Below are 19457 nucleotides of genomic sequence, written 5' to 3'. Positions count from 1 at the left end.
GAACCGACCGAGCTCCCCCTCGATCGTCTCCCGCTTGGTGATCTTTGTGAGCTCATCTCCTTCGTGTGCGGTTTTGAGCACATCCCAAACCTCCTTGGCGCTCTTCAACCCTTGCACTTTGTTATACTCCTCTCTACTTAGAGAGGCGAGGAGTATTGTTGTTGCTTGAGAGTTGAAGTGCTCGATTTGGGCCACCTCATCCTCATCATAGTCTTCATCCCCTACGGATGGTACCTGTGCACCAAACTCAACAACATCCCATATACTTTTGTGGAGTGAGGTTAGATGAAATCGCATTAAATCACTCCACCTAGCATAATCTTCACCATCAAAAGTTGGTGGTTTGCCTAATGGGACGGAAAGTAAAGGTGTATGTTTAGAAATGCGAGGGTAGCGTAGGGGAATCTTACTATACTTCTTTCGCTCTTGGCGTTTAGAAGTGACGGACGCCGCGTCGGAGCCGGAGGTGGATGTCGATGAAGAATCGGTCTCGTAGTAGACCACTTTCCTCATCTTCTTTCTTGTCCCCACTCCGACGAGGCTTGTGAGAAGAGGATTTTTCCTTCTTCTCTTTGTGTGAAGAAGATTTCTTCTCCTTCCCTTTGGAGGAGTCCTTCTTCACCTTCCTCTTGGTGCGGGACTCTTCCGATGAAGTGCTCCCGTGGCTTGTAGTGGGCTTTTCGCCGGTCTCCATCTCCTTCTTGGCGTGATCTCCGACATCACTTCGAGCGGTTAGGCTCTAATGAAGCACCGGGCTCCGATACCAATTGATAGTCGCCTAGAGGAGGGTGAATAGGGCGAAACTGAAATTTACAAATATAAACACAACTACAAGCCGGGTTAGCGTTAGAAATAAACAACGAGTCCGCGAGAGAGGGTGCAAAACAAATCGCAAGCAAATGAAGAGTGTGACACGCAGATTTGTTTTACCGAGGTTCGGTTTTCGCAAACCTACTCTCCGTTGAGGAGGCCACAAAGGCCGGGTCTCTTTCAACCCTTCCCTCTCTCAAACGGTCCCTCGGACCGAGTGAGCTTCTCTTCTCAAATCACTTGGGAATCAAAACTTCCCGCAAGGACCACCACACAATTGGTGTCTCTTGCCTCAATTACAAGTGAGTGTTTGATCACAAGAAAGAATGCGAAAGAAAAGAAGCGATCCAAGCGCAAGAGCTCAAATGAACACTATAAATCACTCTCTCTAGTCACTAAGGCTTTGTGTGGAGTTGGGAGAGGATTTGATCTCTTTTGGTGTGCTTTGTAATGAATGCTAGCTCTTGTAAAGTGGTTGGAAGCTGGAAAACTTGGATGCAATGAATGGTGGGGTGGTTGGGGTATTTATAGCCCCAACCACCAAACTTGACCGTTGGTGGAGGCTGTCTGTGTATGGTGCACCGGACAGTCCGGTGCACACCGGACATGTCCGGTGCGCCAGCCACATCACCAATGCCGTTGGATTCTGACCGTTGGAGCTTCTGTCTTCTGGGCCTGCCTGGATGTCCGGTGCACACCGGACATGTACTATTCAATGTTCGGTGCGCCAGTATGGGCGTGCCTGACTTCTGCGCGCTACTGGCGCGCATTGAATGCGCCTGCAGGTGACCGTTGGCGCGAAGGAGCCGTTGCTCTGCTGGTTCACCGAACAGTCCGGTGTACACCGGACAGTCCGGTGAATTATAGCGGAGCAGCCGCTGCGTATTCCCGAGGCTGGCGAGTTCCGGAGGCCGCTCTTCCTTGGAGCACCGGACACTGTCCGGTGTACACCGGACAGTCCGGTGAATTATAGCGGAGTGCCTCTGGAAATTCCCGAAGGTGGCAAGTTTGAGTTGGAGTCCTCTGGTGCACCGGACACTGTCCGGTGGTGCACCGGACACTGTCCGGTGTACACCGGACAGTCCGGTGCCCCAGACCAGAGGTGCCTTCGGTTGTCCCTTCGCTCCTTTGTTGAATCCAATATTTGATCTTTTTATTGGCTAAGTGTGAACCTTTTACACCTGTATAACTTATACACTAGAGCAAACTAGTTAGTTCAATTATTTGTGTTGGGCAATTCAACCACCAAAATTATTTAGGAACTAGGTGTAAGCCTAATTCCCTTTCACTCCTCCACGCAAGCATCTCCACCAACTCAAAATGAGGATGAAGCTCAAGTTGATGAAATAGAAGATCAAGCAAATGAGCCACCTCAAGATGACGGCAATGATCAAGGGGGAGATGCAAATGATCAAGACAAGGAGGATGAAGAACCAAGGCCGCCACACCCAAGAGTCCACCAAGCAATCCAACGAGATCACCCCGTCGATACCATCCTCGGCGACATTCATAAGGGGGTAACTACTAGATCTCGTGTTGCACATTTTTGTGAGCATTACTCTTTTGTTTCCTCTATTGAGCCACACAGGGTAGAGGAAGCACTCCAAGATTCGGATTGGGTGGTGGCAATGCAAGAGGAGCTCAACAACTTCACTAGGAATGAGGTATGTCATTTAGTTCCACGTCCTAACCAAAATGTTGTAGGAACCAAATGGGTTTTCCGCAACAAGCAAGACGAGCATGGTGTGGTGACAAGGAACAAAGCTTGACTTGTGGCCAAGGGATACTCCCAAGTTGAAGGTTTGGATTTCGATAAAACCTATGCACCCGTAGCTAGGCTTGAGTCAATTCGCATATTATTGGCCTATGCTACTTACCATGGCTTTAAGCTTTATCAAATGGACGTGAAAAGTGCCTTCCTCAATGGACCAATCAAGGAAGAGGTCTATGTTGAGCAACCTCCCGGCTTTGAAGATAGTGAGTACCCTAACCATGTCTATAAACTCTCTAAGGCGCTTTATGGGCTCAAGCAAGCCCCAAGAGCATGGTATGAATGCCTTAGGGACTTTCTCATCACTAATGAATTCAAAGTCGGAAAGGCCGATCCTACTCTATTCACTAAAACTATTGAAAATGACTTGTTTGTATGCCAAATTTATGTTGATGATATTATATTTGGGTCTACTAACGAGTCTACATGTGAAGAATTTAGTAGGATCATGACACAAAAGTTCGAGATGTCTATGATGGGGGAGTTGAAGTACTTCTTGGGATTTCAAGTAAAGCAACTCCAAGAAGGCACCTTCATTAGCCAAACGAAGTATACTCAAGACATTCTAAACACGTTTGGGATGAAGGATGCCAAGCCCATCAAGACACCCATGGGAACTAATGGGCATCTCGACCTCAACACGGGAGGTAAGTCCGTGGATCAAAAGGTATACTGGTCGATGATAGGTTCTTTACTCTATTTATGTGCATCTCGACCGGATATTATGCTTTCCGTATGCATGTGTGCAAGATTCCAAGCCGACCCTAAGGAAGCTCACCTTACGGCCGTAAAACGAATCTTGAGATATTTGGCTTATACTCCTATGTTTGGGCTTTGGTATCCTAGGGGATCCACATTTGATTTGATTGGTTATTCGGATACCGATTGGGCAGGGTGTAAAATCAATAGAAAGAGCACATCGGGGACTTGCCAGTTCTTGGGAAGATCCTTGGTGTCTTGGGCTTCAAAGAAGCAAAATTCGGTCGCTCTTTCCACCGCCGAAGCCGAGTACATTGCCGCAGGCCATTGTTGCGCGCAATTGCTTTGGATGAGGCAAACCCTGCGGGACTACGGTTACAAATTAACCAAAGTCCCTTTGCTATGTGATAATAAGAGTGCAATCAAGATGGCGGATAATCCCGTCGAACATAGCCGCACTAAACACATAGCCATTCGGTATCATTTTCTTAGGGATCACCAACAAAAGGGAGATATCGAGATTTCTTACATTAACACTAAAGATCAATTAGCTGATATCTTTACCAAGCCTCTTGATGAACAAACTTTTAACAAACTTAGGCATGAGCTCAATATTCTTGATTCGCGCAATTTCTTTTGCTAACTTGCTCACATAGCTCATTTGTATACCTTTGATCATGTCTCTTTCATATGCTATGACTAATGTGTTTTTCAAGTCTATTTCAAAACAAGTCATAGGTGTATTGAAAGGGAATTGGAGTCTTCAGCGAAGACAAAGGCTTCCACTCCGTAACTCATCCTTCGCCGTCGCTCCATGCCTCTCTCCATCTTTGGGGGAGAGGGCAAAATGACTTCATCTTTGGTATAATCTTAACTCATTTATTTATGACCAAAGGGGAAGAAAGTACTTCGAGGGCTCTAATGATTCCGTTTTTGGCGATTCATGCCAAAGGGGGAGAAAGTATGAGCCCAAAGCAAAAGGACCCCGCACCACCACCAATTTCAAAAACTTAGTTTTTCCAAAGAGTATTTTCATTTGGTACCCTATTATGTTCAAAAGAGGGAGAAAGTAGTATTTCAAAAATGATATATCAAAACCCTCTTGAACACTAAGAGGAGGATCTCATTTAGGGGGAGTTTTGTTTAGTCAAAGGAAAAGCATTTGAAACAGGGGAGAAAATTTCAAATCTTGAAAATGCTTTGCAAAATCTTATTCATTTACCTTTGACTATTTGCAAAAGAACTTTGAAAAGGATTTACAAAAGAGTTTGCAAAAACAAAACATGTGATGCAAGCGTGGTCCAAAATGTTAAGAACGAAGAAACGATCCATGCATATCTAGTAAGTATTTACATTGGCTCAATTCCAAGCAACCTTTGCACTTACATTATGCAAACTAGTCCAATTATACATTTCTATATTTGCTTTGGTTTGTGTTGGCATCAATCACCAAAAAGGGGGAGATTGAAAGGGAATTAGGCTTACACCTAGTTCCTAAATAATTTTGGTGGTTGAATTGCCCAACACAAATAAATTGGACTAACTAGTTTTCTCTAGTGTATAAGTTATACAGGTGTCAAAGGTTCACAACAAGCCAATTAAAAAGACCAAAGTTGGGTTCAAAATAGAGAGCTAAAGATATCCCGAAAGGCTCCCTGGTCTGGCGCACCGGACTGTCCGGTGGCGCACCGGACAGTGTCCGGTGCACCAGGGGACCTCGCGCAGAACTCTTCAGCCTCGGGAATTTTCAGAAGCCGGCGCGCTATAATTCACCGGACTGTCCGGTGTACACCGGACAGTGTCCGGTGCTCCAAGAGGACGCAGCTCTGGAACTTGGCAGCCTCAGGAAATCACGAAGACTGCTCCGCTATAATTCACCGGACATGTCCGGTGTACACCGGACTGTCCGGTGTAACAGCGGGGCAACGGCTACTTCGCGCCAACGGTCACCTGCAGGCGCATTCAATGCGCGCCAGAAGCGCGCAGAAGTCAGGCACGCGCGGGCTGGCACACCGGACATTGAACAGTACATGTCCGGTGTGCACCGGACATCCAGGCGGGCCCAGAAGTCAGAACTCCAACGGTCAAATTCCAACGGCTTTGGTGACGTGGCTGGTGCACCGGACATGTCCGGTGTGCACCGGACTGTCCGGTGCACCATACGACAGACAGCCTCCACCAACGGTCATGTTTGGTGGTTGGGGCTATAAATACCCCAACCACCCCACCATTCATTGCATCCAAGTTTTCCAGCTTCCAACCACTATACAAGAGCTAGCATTCATTGCAAAGCACACCAAAAGAGATCAAATCCTCTCCCAACTCCACACAAAGGCTTAGTGACTAGAGAGAGTGATTTGTAGTGTTCATTTGAGCTCTTGCGCTTGGATCGCTTCTTTTCTTTCGCATTCTTTCTTGTGATCAAACACTCACTTGTAATTGAGGCAAGAGACACCAATTGTGTGGTGGTCCCTGCGGGAAGTTTGATTCCCAAGTGATTTGAGAAGAGAAGCTCACTCGGTCCGAGGGACCGTTTGAGAGAGGGAAGGGTTGAAAGAGACCCGGCCTTTGTGGCCTCCTCAACGGGGAGTAGGTTTGCGAGAACCGAACCTCGGTAAAACAAATCCGCGCGTCACACTCTTCATTTGCTTGCGATTTGTTTTCCACCCTCTCTCGCGGACTCGTTGTTTATTTCTATCGCTAACCCGGCTTGTAGTTGTGTTCATATTTGTAAATTTCAGTTTCGCCCTATTCACCCCCCCTCTAGGCGACTATCAAAAATCTATTCCAGTGCCAAATATGTTTGATGAAATACCAGTCAGAGGTAGATCGAGGCGTGAAGGGTTCACTGTTACTAACCTTCATCATTATCGGGCTGAGATTTTCTATGTTGTGGTTGATAAAATTTGTGTGGAAATGAATCATCGGTTTGGTGAAGCAAACACAGAGTTATTAGTTTGCTTCTCATGTCTTGATCCAAAAAATTCATTCTCCAAATTTGATATCAATAAGCTTGCTCGACTTGCTGAAATTTATGATGCAGATTTCTCGGATGGTGATCGTGCAATAATAAGAAGCCAACTTGAGACTTATATTCATCATGTGAGAAGACATTCTGCCTTTTCTAGTTGCATGGATATTGGAAGTTTGGCAGTAAAGATGGTTGAAACTGAAAAGCATATGGTTTTTCCTTTAGTCTACAAGCTTATTGAGTGTCACACCCGGATTTAAGAAACAAAGCCGGTTCTCATATATGCGCCAGAGAAGACAACACATATAATAACAGAGTGCATAGAGATAAATATCATAAATACTTATTACTTTGCGGAAGTCTTACAAAAATAAATGATAAAGTAAAGCGAACTAAATATTATTCTCTGGCGCCACAAAGCTGACTGGGAGACGTCACCTAGATCAAGTCGAAAGCCTCAGTGCTAGGCGGCTCCTCTTTGACCACCTATTCTTCTCCTGTGGGGGTGTGAGACAGCAAGAGTGAGCTCACATACGTTCATAGCTCAACAAGTCGTGAGGAATAATGTGCATGAATTCACCAAAGGTGGGAGTTCATGTGAAGTGTAAGGCTGATCAACAAAGTAAAGGCTGAAGCTGAGCATTGCTTTTATAAGTTGGTCAAAATTTTATTAGCAATTACTAAGTATAAGTAAATACCAAACCTTAATAATAAAGAAAAGTAATAATAAAATGATCCCAAATGCGATGCAAATGTCAAATTGAGTTTTAATTCCATAGATTAATTATGTGAGGGTCCGAGCTGCTCATGACAGTGAGTACGGCTAGTATACCAGTTTTACACTCTGCAGAGGTTGCACATCTTTACCCACAAGTCATGTTACCCATCTGCCAAGAGACGGCCAATCCCATACACCTCTACCGAGGAGGCGAGGCAGGGTAACACTACAAGGCCTTTATAAAGTTCCACTAGCTTCAGAAATCCCGCTACAGTTTATAGGAAGCTCCAGTGCAGGAATCCCTCGCCTGACCGCCATCGCAGAAAAATCAACCCAAGGACCTCCCTACACTGACCACTCCCCTACTTCCCTTGCCTCTTTCGGGTAAGGAAGACATCCACTAGCTTTCTTAGTTAATCAGCCAAGGGCGTCCCATTAAACCCTTGTGGTAGCATTGTTTTCCCGGGTGGTCGCTCCATGTTCCCATTAACATAATGATCTTAACATGAACTGTAATAGCAAAAAGATAATAAAAGTGTAATCATGAATAGTGTATCTCCGTACCCAAATCCACATAAAGCAATAGCAGGTACTACCCAAAAATATTTCAGTGGTGAACAAGGTATAAAGATAACCAAAACTGGGGTGACCTAAAGGATCCCATCAAAATTAACCTATGCAGATCATTATAATTAACAAGAACATGGCTCAGAAAAAGTAAGTGATCAAGGGCACAACTTGCCTTCAATGAGCTCCTGCTCAGCTACTTCTACTTGCTGAACCTCAGAATCCACAGTGGCTTGCTCGTCTACTCGCATCAACACAATACATACATAGTATAGCAAAAATTCACATTGCACCAAACATGTGAATGAAATACACAATAAAAATCTACACATTAAAATAAGAACCTAGGAACAGGAATCATTAATTTTGGAGTTATAGATTTTGAATTATGAATTTCCAAAGGTTTAATGTGCTTGAAATGAAATTGCATGAGAAATAAATTTTCTTTCTGTTTTCATGCCAAAACAGAGACACCAAATGATAGACAATAATATTACAAAATTTTAGAGACTGGAATGGATCGATTTGGATTTAAAATGAATTTTCTATGAATTTTACAAGTTCTAACAATTGTTTTTGTGTTAAAAAATGCATTTACTATTTCATTTATTCCTTTAAATAAATTCTAGACTGGGCGCACTATTTACAGGGAACTCAGGGGCCTCGGGGTAAAACAATTTGTAGACACAGAGCACTATTTGTAGTATTGCGGGTTGATTTCCGGAGAGGTTAGGGTCTCTTTTACAAAACCTATGGCCGAAGGGGTATCGCTTAATATCGGTCGCCCGATCTGAGATGTACGCACCAGATTAAAATCAGGCGCCAGACTCAGCCGCACACTACCCTGACCGACGGATCCGAGATCGATGGCATACAACACTCCACGCCAGGCTCCAATCTCTACTGGACGATCTGCAACCTATGGTCAAGATTCAATGAAGCGAAGGGTTTTCCTGACTTCTAATCGCAGCCGACCGAGAAGGATCGGACGGCCCCAGTCAACCCCGATACTCACCCGAGGCGGCGCTACACTCGACGGCGGCCATGGCGGCACAACACTCCGGCGAGCAATTCATAGCACCCCAGCCCACTATTCTACCAGAATTCTGTTGATACATGATGATTGAAACAACGCGAGGCTATGGGAGAGGGTCATACCGAGAGAGAAGGCGGGGACGCGGCTGCCTGCGGCGCACGGCGGAAATCTGCGGGTCTACGACGACGGTGAGCAATTCGTTGCCCTGTGATCCCAATCAACGCACCAATTGTGGCGGGGAAACGCGTGACGAACACCAGGGATCACACCCCTGCTACGAATTGGGGCTCGGGAGCTGTAATTCCCGGAGTCAACCACGGCGACCGGTCACCATTGCCTTCACTGCCCGCGACGAAGGACCAACGGATGGGGTGGATGGCGGCGCACGTGAAATTGAGGAGGAGAGAGGTTGCGGCCGGCTCTTATGGGTGCACGAGGACTGGCTTGAATTCATCGCCACGACGCCGTCAAATTCGCAACGACGCCCGCGGGGTTCGGCGAGGAGGTTGACGAGCTATCCGACGCTTCGGCCCCACACGTCAGCGTCACTTCGCCACCCGCCGCGTAGATTTGGTGAGGCGCCGACCGCTTGGTCCCTCCTGTCAGAGATGCCACGAGCGGGGCGCGAGACGAGGCTGGCGGGCGGGTCCATTGTGGCAGCGGTTCATCACGCAGAGAAGTAAGGCACACGAGGGTGACAAGTGGGGCTGCGGTGTCAGCGCCCTAATCTCCCAGTGGACTGCTGCGCGCATGGGGAAAGTGGGCCGAATTTCTAGGATTTTGGCCTAGCGGAAGTGTTCTTCGTTTTCTTTTCTTTTCTGGTTTTCTTTTCCTATCTTTTCTCTATTTCTTTGATTTCAGATTTAAATCCAAATTTGGTACTAAACATAAATACCCAAATTTAGACACTATTATGGATAAAATATTATTTACCAAATTTATTTTGTGCTACATAATATTTATCTCCCACTTTATTTATATTGTTCTCAATTCCCTAAATTGCACTTTTGGATCAAATTCAAATTTCCCTCTCATTGTTATATTTCTCTTATTATTATTTTATTATCAAGTGCACAAACAAGCAAAACTCCATCCTAATGCACAATTAAATAAAACTCAGCATGATGCACATATTAATTTATGTGTTATTGGTTATTTAATCCCCTTTTTGATGGTGTTTATTCACATGTGATAGTAATTAGAGATGGTACACACATACAGGTAAAGGAAATATTCTCTTATCATATGATTTACAATTTGAGTATTACATTGAGTTGTCATTAATACTGCTAGTTTCAACAGCATCAGTTGAAAGAGCCTTCTCTGCAATGAAAATAATTAAGAACAAACTGCGCAACAGGATTCAGATGAATGGTTCAATCACTTGATGGTGTGTTACACGGAGCGGGAATTATTCAAAGCACTTGATACTTCTACCATAACACGACGCTTTCAAAGTATAAAGACTCAAAAAATGAGTCTACCTCGTGTTATACGAGACTAGCACATTATATACATGTAAGCAATTCTTTAACTACTTTATAGTATATGTATTATTTTTTTACATCATATGATCTTTTAAAGTTGCCCAGGCTTCTAAAAATTTTTGGCTCCGCCACTGGCTGCACATTCTCGGTAGCTGGATGGACATGGATCGGCCATCGTCGTGCTCCGGCTCGGTGACTGTAGTTGGCTGCTGCATTCTCTCGAAGTCGAAGCTGACTTGGGCGGCCAACACCGGACCACCAGATAGTGGATGGACGGACTGGCCGTCGTCGTTCTCCGACTCGGCGACTGTAGTTGGCTGTTGCATTCCCTCGAAGTCGTAGCTGATTTGGGCGGCCAACACCGGACCACCAGACAGTGGATGGATGGACTGGCCGTCGTCATGCTCCGACTCGGCGACTGTAGTTGACTGCTGCATTCCCTCGAAGTCGAAGCTGACTTGGGTAGCCAACAACGGATCACCAGACGTAGGATGGATGGATCGGCCGTCGTCGTGCTCTGGCTCGGCGACATTAGTTGGCTGCTGCATTCCCTCGAAGTCGAAGCTGACTTGGGCAGCCAACAATGGATCACTAGACGTAGGATGGATGGATCGGCCGTCGTCGTGCTCCGGCTCGGCGACATTAGTTGGCTGCTGCATTCCCTCGAAGTGGAAGCCAACATAGTGCCCGTGCCCGTGCTGTTGCACATCTGCTTCTTGTTGATGGATCAAGCTGGCTGGCGTCGCTTCCGGGTGGTCCGGCTCGTCTGGCATCATCTCCATGATGTCTATGTCATAGTCGTCAACGTTTAACTCTTCTTCGATGCTGATGCTGAAGCTGGAGCCGCTGTCGTGCCCGTGTTGTTGCACATCTGCTTCTTGCTGATGGATCAAGCTGGCTGGCGTCGCTTCCGGGTGGTCCGGCTCGTCTGGCATCATCTCCATGATGTCTATGTCATAGTCGTCAACGTTTAACTCTTCTTCGATGCTGATGCTGAAGCTGGAGCCACTGCCGTGCCCTTGCTCTGACGAGCAGCAGACCTTGAACCGGACGTCGTGCTCCGTCTCGGCGTCGGTAGGCTGTTGTATTCCCGGCTCCGCCACCGGCTCGTCTGGCAACATCTTTAACTCTTCGACGATGTTGAACCGGCCGTCGTGCTCCGTCCTGGCGTCGGTTGGCTGCTGCATTCCTAGCTCCGGCACCGGCTCGCCTGATAACACGTCTGGTAACATCTCCATGATGTCTATATCGTAGTCTTCGACGTTTAACTCTTCGACTTGCTGCTGCTGGATCAACTTGCTGGCTGGCGCCGCCTCGGGGTGGTCATCGCCACAGGCCTTCTCTTCGACTTGCTACTGCTGGATCAACTTGCTGGCTGGCGCAGCCTCGGGAGCGTTTACGTCCATATTCCCAACCTCGGTCGTGTCGCGTTTGCCTCACCTCGAAAAAATTAACTATTTGCCACTATTTGTGGTGGGTGGTAAATTTTTTGCCATGTCAATGAGACAGTGACTCATGTGTCTGTGACACATGATTAAGGGGATTTCGTAAAGACGACAAATAATTAAATGTCCCCCTCACCTCGCCTGCCCCGAGGCCCATCAATCCCTTCTACTGCCCATCTACACCCCCACTAGGGATGAAAACGTTCAGAAATGGTATTTGTTCGGTAACCAGTTTTTAGTCGTTTTCTTTTATTACGAATAAATAGGATATAGAATCTACTATAAAAATGTGTATACTTGTTGTTAACAAAAAAGAATCATAAATGGTAAACTCACATTCATCTTATATTTCCTAAAATGATAGATATAAAAATAAATATGGATTCGGAAACAAATTCAGTAACCTTGTACTCCCATGGCTTCAGATCTTGTTCACCAGGGTCTTGAGCATGTTGTACATGTCAGTTGGCTCCTCACCCCTCTTCATGGAAAACCTCCCCAGCTCACCTTCCAGCAACTCTATCTTGGTGATCATTGTGGCATTGTATCCCACATGAGCAATTTTGAGGTTGTCCCATATCTCCTTGGCATTGTCCAAGCCACTAACCTTGTTATATTCATCCTTACATAGAGATGCTAAAAACACAGTAGTGGCCTTGACATTTTATGAATTTGCTCATGAATAAAAATAGCATTATCGGTACTATCAAAATGCATTCTATTTTCTACTACTTCCCAAATGCTCGGATGAAGAGAAAATAGATGACTACACATTTTATGATTCCAAAACGAATAATCATTCCCATCAAAGTGAGGGGGCTTGCCAAGAGGAATAGATAATAAATGAGCATTGGAGTTGTATGGAATTTAGGAATAATCAAAAGATTAGTTTTGGTTAACCGTCTTTTCTTGGAAGAAGAGTCGTCACCGTCATCCTTCTTTGGTGAAGATGAAGAGGCATCGTTGTCGTAGTGGATTATCTTCTTGATGTGCTTCTTATTCTTCCTGTCCTTCTTCTTGTTGTTTGAGTCTGAGTCGATGGGCTTTTCTCCCTTTGGCTCGTTGTTGACGGTCTCCTCTTTCTCGTCGATCACAATCCCCTTACCTTTAGGATCCATCTCTTTGAGCGGTTAGTCCCTTAATGAAGAGAACGACTGTGATACCAATTGAGAGCACCTAGAGGGGGTGAATAGGTGATCCTGCAAAACTTACTCAAACCAACACAAACTTGGGCTAAAATGTGAGTGAGAGGGAATTAGAACAAAGTTTGAGAATAGAGAGAAGTTCTTTCACTTAATTGCTCTATCAAGATTTCATTTAGACTTAGAGCAATATCACAAGTGAAGAATTGGAACAAGAAAGAGATAAAGATGACAATAATATAAATGACACAAGAGACACGACAATTTTATCACGTGGTTCGGTCAAGCGTAATATGTTTGGCTACTCCATGTTGTGGCGTCCAATGGACGAGGGTTGCACTCAACACCTTTCAAGTAATCTAAAGATCAAACTTGAGTACCACAGTTCTTTCTTATGTTTCACAATATCCCTTTTGTGAGGAATCTCCACAATTTGGAGTCTCTCGCGCCTTACACAAGTGATCACAATCAAAAACAAGAGTAAGGGAGGGAATAGAGTACGCACACAAGACACACAAATGTGAATAAAAAGAGAGTGCAACAACAAAATGACAGAGTAACGACTCACGAAAACCAAAACGACCTCGAATGGAAGGGCATTGCGAGGTTCAGGCACCGGAGCACATGAGTGCATCTATTTCTATTTCTATTTGATCAAAGATAGCCAACCGTATACACTTAGCATATCGTATCTAATGTATTCTGAGCCAAAAAAAATCCTCACCTATAGGATTTGAAACTGTGTAGGGAAAATCCATCAGGTTTCAATCTTGTCTCCTTAACCACTAGGACACATCACCTTCATGATTGAAGTAACCAAAGTATTTTATATATTTGCATACAGAGTTCAGATACGAAGAAGACACATTCTGATTAGAGTCACGTGTTACATGCATTGCATGCATCAGTGTAAGTCGATCTTAAGAAAGGCAACTACTGCAAGAAGAGATAATCAGCTACAATTTAAAAGAGCAAAGAATGTGCATCATCAGGTCCTTGAAGAAGCCCGCTGCGCTGTATCTTGGTTGCAGATGTGTGCACCCCACTCGGCGTGTAGCTGCACATTCTCGGTAGCTGGATGGACATGGATCGGCCGTCGTCGTGCTCCGGCTCGGCGACTGTAGTTGGCTGCTGCATTCCCTCGAAGTCGAAGCTGACTTGGGCGGCCAACACCGAACCACCAGATAGTGGATGGACGGACTGGTCGCCGTCGTTCTCCGACTCGGCGACTGTAGTTGGCTGTTGCATTCCCTCGAAGTCGTAGCTGATTTGGGCGGCCAACACCGGACCACCAGACAGTGGATGGATGGACTGGCCGTCGTCATGCTCCGACTCGGCGACTGTAGTTGGCTGCTGCATTCCCTCGAAGTCGAAGCTGACTTGGGCAGCCAACAATGGATCACTAGACGTAGGATGGATGGATCGGCCGTCGTCGTGCTCCGGCTCGGCGACATTAGTTGGCTGCTGCATTCCCTCGAAGTGGAAGCCAACGTAGTGCCCGTGCCCGTGCTGTTGCACATATGCTTCTTGCTGATGGATCAAGCTGGCTGGCGTCGCTTCCGGGTGGTCCGGCTCGTCTGGCATCATCTCCATGATGTCTATGTCATAGTCGTCGACGTTTAACTCTTCTTCGATGCTGATGCTGAAGCTGGAGCCGCTGTCGTGCCCGTGTTGTTGCACATCTGCTTCTTGCTGCTGGATCAAGCTGGCTGGCGTCGCTTCCGGGTGGTCCGGCTCGTCTGGCATCATCTCCATGATGTTTATGTCATAGTCGTCGACGTTTAACTCTTCTTCGATGCTGATGCTGAAGCTGGAGCCGCTGCCGTACCCGTGCTCTGACGAGCAGCAGACCTTGAACCTGACGTCGTGCTCCGTCTCGGCGTCGGTAGGCTGTTGTATTCCCGGCTCCGCCACCGGCTCGTCTGGCAACATCTTTAACTCTTCGACGATGTTGAACCGGCCGTCGTGCTCCGTCCTGGCGTCGGTTGGCTGCTGCATTCCTAGCTCCGGCACCGGCTCGCCTGATAACACGTCTGGTAACATCTCCATGATGTCTATATCGTAGTCTTCGACGTTTAACTCTTCGACTTGCTGCTGCTGGATCAACTTGCTGGCTGGCGCCGCCTCGGGGTGGTCACCGCCACAGGCCTTCTCTTCGACTTGCTGCTGCTGGATCAACTTGCTGGCTGGCGCAGCCTCGGGGTGGTCACCGCCACAGGCCTTCCTCTTCTTGGCCGTCGGCGGCTTGGACGAGGAGGCATTCTCGTTCTGGCCGGAGGAGGAGGAGGACGGCAACGATGACTTCCCTTTCGCGAGAGCCGTTCGATACACTTTGCAGAGCACGTAGTTGCTGGCGGCGTCGGCCTCGGCCAAGTCATCGTACTCTACCATCTTCCAGCCCAGTCTATTAACGACGACGACCGATCTAGTGGAGCGCTCCTCCGTCTTGTGCTTGCGGCCGTAGGTGAAGGTACAGAACGTGCCGCCACCGGATCCCTGGACGTTCTTGCGGCCTATCTCCGGGTGCCAGGACGCGCCGCCACCACCGGTGATGGCGCGCTGCCTGTACCCGCTGAGCTGGCCTCGCTTGTTCGTATATTTCTTGGCACAGTAGAGGTACCAGACGCTGCTATAGCCCGGCACCGGTTCCAGGTTCGCGACGAGAATCTCTGGAGCAGCATCGCACACGTCCACGCCATGGACGAAATCCACGTGCTCTCCGGCACGGATGCGACGCAGGAGGGCGATGGAAGCCTTGTCGTCCGTGGGGCGGCGATCGTTGTCGTTGGAAGCCATGTCGCTCGTCGAGATGTACTTGCTGCCGATGGATGGATGGATGGATATGATCGACGACGATCAGCTCTGGGTGGATGGGGGCGGAGTCGTTCGTGCGTGCGTGAAGGTGAAGAAGTGCAAGTCTGGCGGGGAGCGATGCTTCTGGTTCTGGTTATTTATAAGGCCTAGGGGTGACGGTGTCCTAATAATTAATTATCATATCTAATTACTTCTATTTTTCGCGGTAACAGATTCTTTTCCAATCTATTTGTTATAGATAGATCTGAAGATTCCTTTCCAATCTATTTGTTATAGATAGATAGATCTGCATTGATTCATGACGCACGACGCCGGAGTTCGGCCGGGGAGGACGCCAGGGTCTGGGACCGCGAGAAGCTCGTCGTCATCCCGGACCACTACATCTTCACCAGCGACGACCGCGCCAACCGCAACGTCGACATCCTCAGAACGCCAAGTACTTCTATGACATCAAGGACCTCAGGCAGCGATTTCGGAGCTACAATACAAAGGCGTCTGCCACCCGCCGACCAGGCGAGGTACCTTGCCGAGTCTTTCAGCTACAGCTCGCCTGTGCTTGGACATACTGGGTGCCGTTAATTAACCTGCTCCTATTTCTGTTAGGTTCTCTTGGGCACTGATTCTCATACATGCAATGCTGGAGCCTTTGGTCAGTTTGCAACTGGAATGGGAAACACTGATGCTTATAAGCTGTGCTACATTTGTTCCTTTCTTAGGATCTACCATGTAATCGGGACTTATTCCGTGTGATTGGTTGCCGCATGTTAGTAGCCTGGTTCGGCTTGGCCAGCACATGAGGAGCCATGCTCATATGGCCAGGCTAGCTTCATACGGTAGACTATTGTTTGGTTGTTTGCATTAGTGTATTCAGGTTAGATATAACTCTTGTTTGGTTGGCTGTATCAGAACAAAGATATGATAAAATAAATAAATAAATAAATCTTTAAAATTTATATGATAAGTGCACTCTAATTTTGTTCGTAAAAATATCAAGAACGTAGATCTGAAGTTAGCTTAGTTATTGAACATTTCAACTAAGATATATGATAAAAAAACAAAATAAAAAAAATATTTAGGAACACGTATCGAGGCTCTCATATGCATGCATGCAGCCTGCAAATCAAGTTATGCTTTGAGGATCCGCGGCTACAGGTGATCGGTACATGCAAGGAACCAAACATACGGATTATTCTTGTTAATTGCTACTTACAGATTATTGGTGAGATTTCAGTATCTGGTGCAACCTACAAATCAATGGAGTTTGTTGGATCAACTGTAGAAAGACTAACCGTGTGTTTCTGGCTCAAGATTATCTTAATTAATTGCCACACTGCATAACCTTGAACTTAGTCCTTTTCGCATATTTGCTAGATGGAAGAGCGTATGACACTGTGCAACATTGTTGTGTAGATGTTAGCAATACAACACAGTTTGCTACATAGATATATTTAGCAAAAACAGCTACAATTAAGGACATGTGTAACCTCATTTAATATAGAGTCTCTTGACTAATTGAAAAAAAATACAAGAGACAAACTGTTCGCAAAGAGTCTGTCTCTACACGACTATCCATACATATTGTCTCTTGACTGTATTATTTATGGTCTAGTGTTTTGGATTGTATCATACAGTCTTTTAAGAGCATGTACAAAACTAAGATACTAGTTCGATTTTTTAAGAATAAGAGACGATTAAAAGATTGCATGATATAACCCTGAGACTCTAGATCATTAATATAACTAAGAAACAACATGTATGGAAAATCGTGAAGAGACGAGTTCTTTATAAAGAGATCGTCTCTTGTATTTTTTTTAATTATAAAGGCTCCTCAAAAACTTTATAGAGAGGTTGTACATGTCCTAACTGTCTTTTGTATTTAGAAAAACGAGTCACCGTCTCATGTTTGTACATGTCTAATGTTGAAGCTTGGGAGGGTAATAAATCCTTCTCGACGACGACGGACGAATGAGAGCAAGAATAATGTAGGACGGGACAGAATCTGATGCCGTACGGTACGTACCTCCTCTCTCAGGGCCTATTCGTTTATGTCGGATTTCACTAGGAATTATTCTAGCCCATCAAATTTTATATAAGTTAGATAAACAATCTAGCTAGGAATCATTCCGGGTGCTTAAACGACCGTTAGCGGCATGCAGCGAGTCCGCGCGCCACATTTTTACATTTACAACCCTAGCCAACCCGTAAATATCTCTTATCTCTAACTAACACTACATCCAACCGTTAGCCCTGCTATATAACCAACACCCGCGACCGCGAGACAAGCGGCGGTGCATGCCTGCCTCGACTCTCGTGCCTGGCTAAGCTCTCTAGCCTCGCTCTCGCGCGTAAACATGCGTCAGCTCTCGTACCTCTCTGGTCTCGACGGCCTGGACGACGGCGTCGCGGACTGCGACGGCTCCTGCGACCTCCGCGACGACGGACCGCCGTGCCTCCTCCACAGCGGTCTCTGCTGCCCCATCGATCCGCTGGACGACGAAACCGACACCGTCGCCATAGCAATCGACAACGACAAGGAGTTGTTGCAGGACCTTGCCGTGGCCGCCGGGCGCGTTGCCGCCTCCCCGCTGTCGTCGGGCAATAGCCCATCCAGTTCGGCGGTCGAGACCACGACGACGCTGCCGCCGACGCCCTGGCGTTTCGTCGTGCCCAGGAGGAAACGGAGGAAACGACGGGACCGCAGGCCCGTCGTCATGCGCGGCAGCATTAGGCCAGGCATCCCTACACTTCACGCGGCGGCTATGTCGTCGTCGTCGTCGTCGTCGTCGGGCAATAACAGGCCATGCAGTTTGGCGGCCGAGACGAGTTCGCCGCCGCAGCTCTGGCGTCTTGTTGTGCCCACGAGGAAACGGGACAGAAGGCCTGTCGTCATGCGCGGCAGCATTAGGCGACCGTGCTCGCTGGGCACGCCAGGCATCCCTACACCTCACGCGGCGGGTAATAGCAACCCTAGCAGCAGCGGCAGCGGCAGCGGCGGCGGCAGTACAGGAGCCCGCCGGCAGCTGGAGAGCCTGCAGGTGCGGCCGCGGCCGCCGCCGAGGAACAGGCAGCCAGTTCAGAGAGTGTGCAGCAACTGCGGCAGCACGGAGACGCCGCTGTGGCGCACGGGGTCCGACGGGTCTGCCACCCTGTGCAACAAGTGCGGCCTACGGCTATCAAGAAATCGACAAGCCGCCCAAGCTTCCTGAGCGGCATGCCCTCGAACAGCCACGGGAAGGTGGTCGAGCTAAGGGTTTATTTGGTGACAAAGGAATCACGGGGTGATTGGAGGGGATTGCCCCCTCAATCTCCTCCAACCCTTTCGAGTCACCAAATCAGCCCTAAGGGATCAGAGACGCCCATCAGCTTTGGATACTCAATAAGATGGATTGAGATGTAAATTGAATACTATAGTATTTAAACAATACCTTAGGGATGACGTTATCCATAGATAACTCGTGCAAATTAAACCATCAAAGCCCCTATCAGGTTATATATGTGTATCATATGTTTATTTTAATATTAAATTTATTTTTTTAATAATATCAAATATAATTGTGTGTCGTCACACCGCACAGACATCATACTAGTTTTAATATATATGTCTAAATTCATCATTGTCTATTTAATTAAATATCTCTACTCGTAATTAGCACCAGTTTTCAACTGTCGTCCCGCGTCAACGATTCCAAAAAAAACACCTTACTGTTTTTTTTCCGAAACCAAACACGAGCTTCCACAATCCTAACAATCAGGTAAGATAAGCCTCGTGCGCAACCATGCAAGATGCAGCCACCAGAATCTTCCTCTGCACCGCCGCTCCGGATGACGAGTTTAGTTTTGTATTGGTTGTTGGCAAAGAATGTATGAGATATTGAGATTGATGATAATATATGTATTGTTGTTTTTATGTAAACGTTGTGACATCCAATAAATTAGGTGATCGTTATGGTGTTTAATGCTATTATCATTTCTTTTCATTTCTTTGCTTTCTTTATAA

The sequence above is a fragment of the Zea mays genome, chromosome 4 (assembly GCF_902167145.1).
Source record: "Zea mays cultivar B73 chromosome 4, Zm-B73-REFERENCE-NAM-5.0, whole genome shotgun sequence".
Lineage (NCBI taxonomy): Eukaryota > Viridiplantae > Streptophyta > Magnoliopsida > Poales > Poaceae > Zea > Zea mays.
This window is presented reverse-complemented; position numbering follows the sequence as displayed.